The 9,064-nt window shown below is 38.3% G+C and overlaps 1 long non-coding RNA gene across 1 annotated transcript; it reads left to right on the forward strand.

The window, feature by feature from the left end:
- The first annotated feature begins 1,652 nt into the window (after positions 1-1,652).
- On the forward strand, positions 1,653-7,671 carry LOC133608697 (uncharacterized). Its single transcript, XR_009815624.2, has 3 exons — positions 1,653-1,724; positions 2,298-2,458; positions 7,037-7,671. It is a non-coding gene; the product is annotated as an uncharacterized lncRNA (long non-coding RNA).
- Positions 7,672-9,064: the final 1,393 nt, after the last annotated feature.

A 9,064-nucleotide genomic window follows, 5' to 3' on the forward strand; every position in this document is an offset into this window, starting at 1 on the left:
TACCTCATTGCAGACATGACACGACGTCACATGATGCTCTGTGTAGTCGCTGAACATGCAAGTGAAGGCAGAAACCAAGAAAAAGCTTTTGTTTTCTAAAACAGCACAATTTCACTGGCATGCCTTTCAGTGGCGCTGACTGACAAGGGCGACTAATATCTCTTAAGGCACTGTTGCTCAGTCAGTGCAGAGCACACCAAGCCATGTGATTTTTGGTATGTGACAAGATAGCATCTAAAACCTCCATGCAGTCCTACTGTCACATGTGCAAAGACTCCAGGCCAGCTGAGCTATTTGACGGTGATTTTCTATCATTTCTTCAGCTGTTAGCCTGACTTGTTTTCATGCCTCACGTTCTCCTTTTTGTTGTTTAATATAATGCAACAATATGAAACCATTTTAGTACAAACATATACCATAACTGTCCTTTTAATGGCGCATTTGTTGGTCATTGGCAGGGCAGCTGTCATGTTGTGTAAGTGTTAACATACTGTTAAGAGTTGTGTGCAGTGCTTGTACAAACTTTGTTGCACGCTAAAATGATCAATGTTTATTTTAAGAGTTATGTTAGTGAACAGTATGCACAGTGAATATAGAAAGTGAACACACCTCTATAAAAACAGCAGCTTTTTTCTCATGTGAAAAAAACACATTTGTTCAGTGCACACACCCCAAGCCAGAGCCCACACTTGACTCTAATTGAAACATTGTTGTGGACCTACAGAGGACATGTCCTAACAATTTTAAATAGCGACCAATATTGAAAAAAGACAAACAGATTGTGTAGTTAGAGCAGAAGTTTCTTCAGAAAAACTTTAGGTTAGGCACACTTAAATATTATTATTAAATGTGTTTAAATTGCCTTACATGAGTTATAGATAGGCAGCACAGTGGAAAAGGGGTTAGTGCATCTGCCTCGGTTTTACAATACTCAATGGAATGCAGTCCTCTCTATAACCTCTAGCATATTACACAACAATATATAAGACCGAAAGGGGGCCACAATCAAAATCTTGTTTAGGGCCACAAAAACCCTGGACTTCCCTGGCATGTGGCGGTGCATCACAACGCCGAATGCACACTTCTCCTTCCTCACTTTTAATATGTATTTAGGGAATTTCATATTCTAGTGTACCAAGCTTCCATACCAAAAAATCAGAATACAAAAGTACCGTTTTTTTTCAACTTGGATTAGTTTTGGCCCAAAACTGCTAATATTCATTTCATTTTTTTCAACCCCGAACATAAAATAATGTTGTTCATTTACATCGTTTTTTTTTCCATGTGCATCTTTTTCTGGTATATTAGTCAGTAGGCATACGATTGACAAAAGCGTTGACCTAACATGTTCGTGACCTCGGCCCTCTGGATGATTGGAATATATTTCTCAGAGATACACTCCAACATTGAGTAAAAAGTAGTTCTGTCAAATGTTTAAATTGTTTATCCGATTTATCACACTCTTGTATTTGGATTAATCATTGTTAATTACATGTTATAAACCGCCTTCATAATTTAAATTAACTCAAAAAAAGAATCATGTCACCATGGCGACTCATTAGTTTCACCTGCCTTCTTTGTTCAGGACACGCATCTGCTTTAATCAGGAGATGACTATTTAAACCGCCTTTGCCAGTCAGTCGGGCGGGCGACATTGCTCTGTTGATGATCTTTTCATGCTGGTATTCTTGGTATTGCTCTTCTCATGCTTCATGCCATGCCAAGTAAGTTTTTGTTTATTAATGCCACAGTTAGTGACTTTTGCTTCATGTCCATAGTTCAGTCTAAGTGTTAGTTTTTGTTTCCTGCGTTAAGTTGTGCTTTCACCTTTTGCGCCTTTTGTTTTCACCTTTTTGAGTCAAGATTAAATAATGTTCTTACCTTTTACCATTGTCCGGAAAAGTCCTTTTGCGTCCTGGGAGAACAATCCTCGCAGTAAGCTGTGAAAACCTCCACCTCATGACATATATAGGGATGATGTTCGAAAACCGGTTCTCCCGATTGTTCGATAAGAAAAGAACCGATTCCGTGGATTCGAATCCCATTTTAAGAAACAGTTCCCGTTATCGAATCCACTATAGTAAAGAAAAAGATTTGGTTCTTTATTCGAATCCCTGGGAACAAATCCCGTGTCACAGGAAATGTCCTGTGGCATGTCACAGGAAATGACGTAGCTCAGTCATTCGGCGGCAGATACAGAAGCAGCAACAACAATGGCCTGGAAAAAACGCTCGAAGGCATGACTTCACTTTACTAAGAAATATGACGAGGAAACAACTATCTGCAATTATTGCCAGGCTTTACTTTCCAGGTATGGGGAGCAGTCCAACAAACATGCTGATTCATGTTCAGGCCGTACATCACCTGAAGGTTAGAAAAACGTGGAGAAGCAGCGACAGAGGTGACGAAGCACGCCCCTCTTCCTCTGCTTCATCCTGCAGTCCCAGTGATAGTGCCGGTGAGTAACTAACATTAACTGTTGCCGGTTAGTTTCCATATCTGCTCACTTATAGCCTTTAGGCTAAAATAACGCTACCTCTTATGTCAACCAGGACTGCAGTAATGTTAGCTAGACTAACGTTACCTAAGCACAGTGTTGGGTTAGTTACTGAAAACCAGTAACTAGTTACAGTTACTAGTTACTTTATTTCAAAAGTAACTCAGTTACTAACTCAGTTACTTACACCAAAAAGTAATGCGTTACTGTGAAAAGTAACTATTTAGTTACTTCTGTTTTTCTACTTTTTTTTTTTTTTAAGGCTCCCATTAATGCCCTTTTAGCCTTCATTTCAGTACTGTTATTGCACTGGAGGATAATACAATCTGTTGGTCAACTTGACATGCATTTGCATCACTGAACTCTGCTAAGTAAATGTGGTCTACATACAACACACAAAGACAAAGATATGTTTCAAAGGGCCAATTTATTTCAGGCCAGAACATATTGACAAAACTATTTTAAATAGCTGCAACATAACATACATAAGTAACATACAGCATAATAACAATATAGCTGTAAACCTGGCTTCACCTAAGGAAGGCACACATGACATACACAAAGCCTAACCAGGCATTTTTTTTCACTCAAGGAATTCGGAAATAAAATCATGTCTTCATGAGATCAACACTGTACTGAAGCCCAGAACACTCTATGCATTTCCCCAGTTTTAGTTTAGCAAAAAGGAAAGATTGGCCTGGCCCACTCGGATCCCTCTTTATGTTTGTGAACTTTATAGTCTATACATTTAGAGTGATATCAAACACTCTAGAAGTCTAGAATGAAAGAGTATATAAGAGAATTGACAGAGTGTGTGTACCTTCATTGATGAATGATGAGCAGAGGCAGAGTTTGGAGTGTTTTCTTTAGCTCGCTTTCCATGTTTATGTACTCACTGTCCAGGTACTTGGAACATGTTTTCCGTGTCATTTGCTGTTTGACGCCGGTATCATGCTAATTAGCTTCCTGAAAGCGGGCGACTCCACTGTAGAAAAAGCCTGCATGTCTTCTAGCACAGTGGTTCTCAACCTTTTTTCAGTGATGTACCCCCTGTGAAATTTTTTTTTATTCAAGAATACCCCTATTCAGAGCAAAGCATTTTTGGTTGAAAAAAAGAGATAAAGAAGTAAAATACAGCACTATGTCATCGGTTTCTGATTTATTAAATTGTATAACAGTGCAAAATATTGCTCATTTGTAGTGGTCTTTCTTGAACTATTTGGAAAAAGAGATAGTTTTTTATTTATATGTATAAAGGATTTTTGAATTGTTGCTATTTTTAGAATATTTAAAAAAAATCTCGCGTACCCCTTGGCATAACTTCAAGTACCCCCATTTGAGAACCACTGTTCTAGCACATATGCTGCAATGACTCTATCAATGTTGTCCTGGCTACCAGTCCCTCCGTCAAAATCCTTAAGTGGAGCTGAAGTAGCATCAGAGTCTGTGTCTCTCTTTACTAGCTTCGTCGAAGCATGTTGCTTTTGTAGCTGTTTCAGCAGATTTTAATTGCTGTTTTGGGAAGTATTCCTGGGCGCGGCCACCGCTGCTGCTCACATCTCCCCTCCCCTCCCAGGGGGTGATCAAGGGTGATGGGTCAAATGCAGAGAATAATTTCGCCACACCTAGTGTTGTGTGACAATCATTGGCACTTTAACTTTAACTTTAAGTAGACGGGATCTTTGATCTAAGACACAACTTACTCTTAACTAAAATGTTCTTTTCTTTGTGCTCGACAAAAGAAAAGTAGTGACATATCTTCATGTTAAAAACTCGGCTTCTGGCTCCGCCATGAAGTCTTATTGTTATGAGAGTAGCGTACGTGTGTGTGGTTGTGGCCCTTTAAGATATGACAGCATGTGAGGTGAGTGACGTCAGTGAGTAGGTTGGCGAGAGAAGTGAGGCAGCGCAACAGTGACTGCATGCAGGTGCTCAAGCAAGACACCAATAAAGTCACAAAGTTGCAACAAACTGCCGGCCTCATCATTCACCCTTGAGTCCGGAGCTGTAAAGACCCACTGCCAGGTAAAGTGAAGGGTGTTACCCCCGAAGTACATAGGCCCTGGAGGAACGTCTCCCCTGCGCCCCCCGCCACCACCCACAGAAAGCACGCCTCTTCTTTTCCTTGTGACACAGAAGGACGACACCGCAGCGCTTCAATAAAACACACTCAGATCTTCTGTTTCTAGCCGATACTACATAAAGAAATAACGTAAAATAACGCAGTAACGCATCATTTTGTAACGGCAACTGAGTTAATATAAAATATAATATAAAAAATAACGCGTTAGATTACTAGTTACTGCCCAAAATAACGTTACTTTGTAACGCGTTAGTCCCAACACTGCCTAAGCATAGTCAGTGGCTAACGGTAACGTTAACGTTAGCCTTTTTGTATGTGTCTGATAACGTTAACGGTATCTTGTAGCCTACACCACTCCAGAGTTTGCAGATCTGTCTAATAAACTACTGCTTGCAAGATGTGAATTAAGATAATGTTAACGTTATCCTATTTCAGATGATGACATTCATGACAGCCAGAGTGACCAGGGCAGTGTTTGCTCTGTTTATTTTATTTGTTTCTTAAAAAATACAAGTGAGCTTTTGTTAAACCAAGTATTGTTATTTTTCCATATACAACAACCTATCTGGATACGATAAGAGAATCGATAAGGAATTGGTTCGATAAGAGGATTCCATAATGGCATCGAAATCGATCATTTCTTAACAAACATCAGCCCTAAATATATATATATATATATATATATATATATATATATATATATATATATATATATATATATATATATATATATATATTAATCCATCCGCTTATTCCCTTCGGGGCTGTGGGGGGCATGAGTTAACTTGTTATTTTTGACAGGCCTAGTAAAAAGTCTTCCTAGAACACTGTAGGATGTTGAAACTGCAACAGGTGACTAATTCTATTACACTTCCTAAAGGGTAAATTGTCAAGGTGTACTTTTGCCCAAATGTTAAATCACATTAAATTTTCTTTGCTGCCAGAGTGGCTATGTGTTGAGATGCACATTAAGATTATTCTCAAAGCAACACAGGTTCATCACACAGACACTTCTAAGAGCAAGTATGCTGAAGCCGTGGTATTGCCTCGTGGCAGATACCTCTTTGAACAGGTGAAGTTAATGTCACGCTGCAGTCATGCCAGGAATGGCGTGAGAGTAGATAAAAGTAAAGACCTTAGAGCACAAGTGTCAAACTCAAGGCAGGGGGGCAGGTCTAGCCCTTTGCGTCTGCGAACGCTTGGAAACAATATGCATAAATAAAGTAACGGCACTTCATCTTTTCTTACTAAATAATTTAGTTTTTTCAATTTTGAAGGAAAAAAAAATGTACTGTAGGAAAATGCACATCTTTTAAAGTTCAATAGTATCCAATATTGCCACAAATATTATATTATCACACTTTCCAAAAATTTTTGGTCCAAATAAAAATAAATCTGCTTCACTTATGATTTCAAAGCAGGTTATCTATCTAATTTTAGACTTCAAAAATGACAATAGATTGTATGCTAACATTTACACAAAACTACCATAGTTTTTTTTTGTTTTTTTTACAGAAACATTTTGTCGACTGAGCAGCAAGTTTTTACTGTAAAAAAGTTGTTGTTTTTGCGGTGCATTACTGTAAATGGAAAAAAGGTACCACATTTATTTTTACCGTCTATAACTGTCAGCTCAGTTGTCAGAATTAAACAACAGTAATATGTTGGGGTTCAATCCCCGGGCTCGGGGTCTTTCTGTGCGGAGTTAGCATGTTCTCCCCGTGACTGCGTGGGTTCCCTCCGGGTACTCCGGCTTCCTCCCACCTCCAAAGACATGCACCTGGGGATAGGTTGATTGGCAACACTAAATTGGCCCTAATGTGTGAATGTGAATGTGAATGTTGTCTGTCTGCAGCTGGGATGGGCTCCAACACCCCCCGTGACCCCGAAAGGGACAAGCAGTAGAACATGGATGTATGGATTTTGTGAAAAAAACAGTTTAAATTTTACAGTAAAATTTTGGTGACTGTTGCCATTTTCTAAATTTACAGATATCTTTCTTTTTTTTTGCAGTGGATGTAAAAATTATATATAATAGTCGAATGCATAGGCAAAGTCAAATATGATTCACTGTTGTATGCGGCACTCTGAAGCCAGTCATAACTACGATATGGCCCCCAATTAAAATGAGTTTGACACCCCTGATTTTAAAAAATTTACAGTAAAATTCTGGAGACTGAGTTGTCAGTTTTTTTTTACTGTAAAATGTGTTTTGTTTTTTTTTACAGTGCACGTACAAATATATAAATAATAGTCAAATGCATAAGCAAATTCAAATATTATTCACTGTTACAATTGGCCCTCTAAGGGGAGCCATAAGTGCGATATGGCCGTCAATGGAAACGCGTTTGACACCTCTGCCTTTAGAGCTTTTCTTGTCCTCCGAAGTCACTCGCTTTGAATTGATCCTGAGGGATTTGCTGAACAAACTGAAATCATTGAAACGCATCTTGCAGCATCCTGGTTCCAAATACCACAGGACACCCTTAGAGGTTTTCAAGGTGGAACACAAAAGACGGGCACTCGCCATCTTCACCGCCTGTTGAACTCAAGAGCAGCGATGAATAACAGCACAAAATGAGTACACACCCTTCTAGGAGATCTGATCTCGTCGGTGGCACCTGACGTCTTATGTAAAAAGTTGAAGAAGGTGAGCGTAAAACAGATTTCATCTGGAATGTTCTTAATGTGACTTGCATTTCCGGCTAGAGATAATAATTTTTATTACAAAACGCAACACAAATGCACTTGTAGTTTACTTGTAGGATGAACAAACTGGCAATGGACATGTGAGTGGACTCCCGTGACTTTTTGTTTAAAGATCAACAGACAACTCCCTCACTTCCTTATCGAGCATCCTGTCAACTTGCAGGGAGAGGTGGACTAACTAAACCAACTGCCCGAATGACCAAACTAAATGCACCATGTACACTAAAATGATAGTGTATAGAAACTAGGGATGTCAAAGTTCATTCGTTAAAAAAAAAATTGCATGTATGTATGTAGAAATTAATCGTGCACTCAATCGTGCAGATTGTTACCTGAAAGGCAGAGCAGGTTGCTATACGATCAGTGATCAGGTCAATGTATATGTCAGAGTAAATATGCTACTTTAAATAAAACTGTTAACCTATTTTGAACAAATAAAAGTAATGCATTCCAGTTAATCATTTCATTCAAAATAAAATTGCATTGTGTCCAAATATTGTGGTCTTTTGAAAAGTGAATATCCGTTACGCACGCATGTAATTTACTGTGATTAATCTTGAAAAGTCAAAATACAAAAGCGTGATTAATCAGTCTTCTTTTTTTTTAAATATTGTTAGAAATGTTCCCTATACATTGAAATGACATCCAATACAAAAGTTCTGCACAAACGAGTTACTTCTAAAATTTGATTAATCATAGGGTCTCTTTTGATTCATGTTAAATAATCACTTTTGAATATCACTCATATATATGTATATATATATATATATATATATATATATATGAGCAAAGAAAGGAATATACTGTATACGCGCTTAATGGGCTTATTAAACACCAAGTTGGTTTTCAAATCACCTGTAGCAAACGTGTTTTAGAAATACAAAAAAATTCAAGATAATACTTAAATCGGAAATAATAGACGTTAAAAGTATATCAAACAAACCAAAGTGATCACTGCAAACTTGTGCATTCTTCGACTCTGCTCCTTTGGTCGGGAGTGTGTGCTGCTTTTCCTGTTGTTGTTTCTATAAATCTTGCACTTTTCCACCCTTTTTGATTACCTCTCAAGGAAGAAACATTTCGTACAGCCGAAAACAACACAAGCATAGGGCATTTTTTCTTCGAGAAAGGCTTAGGTGGCGCCAGAACAGAGCTAGCTTGACCACCAGGCATATTTAATAGGCGGGGCAAGAACCGGAGGTGATGTCAGTCAAATCCAAGCAATTTCAAATGCTCGACAGCAACCCTAGTTGGACAAACTGACCGAAATGCGTTGCCAGAGACGTTTCATGGGTTTTGAGTCATTCTCTGCTGCAAACGGGTTAAATGCTCACATTAAAAGAAATCTGATTAATTATGATGATGGATTTATTTGAATAATCACATTGATTTTGACAGCCTGCAAAAGTATCTTTTATAAAAAAAATAAATAATGATGGACACATTAGTAATGCGGTTTTAATTTGTAGTGGATGCTTAGTTTGCTGAAAGAGATGGTTAACATATTAGAAAAAAAACTAAATTAATTCACAATTCCTATGTTCCGGTGTTTGAACTTTAATATTTTTGTAAAAGGCTGCAGACAGTCAGCACAAACAACAAAGACTTTATCAGAATGACAAACAAACACGTAATGAGCTTCCTGCTTTGGTAGGAATGTTGCCAACCTGGATAGAAATGCACAACTTTAAGGTAAAGGAATGACGTTCCTCCTTCTCAGGTGAGATGTTGCCAAACATGTGTTTGTGAGCGGGGAGAACGTGAGGCCAGAAGTG

This window comes from Nerophis lumbriciformis, linkage group LG06 (genome assembly GCF_033978685.3).
Source record: "Nerophis lumbriciformis linkage group LG06, RoL_Nlum_v2.1, whole genome shotgun sequence".
Taxonomy (NCBI): domain Eukaryota; kingdom Metazoa; phylum Chordata; class Actinopteri; order Syngnathiformes; family Syngnathidae; genus Nerophis; species Nerophis lumbriciformis.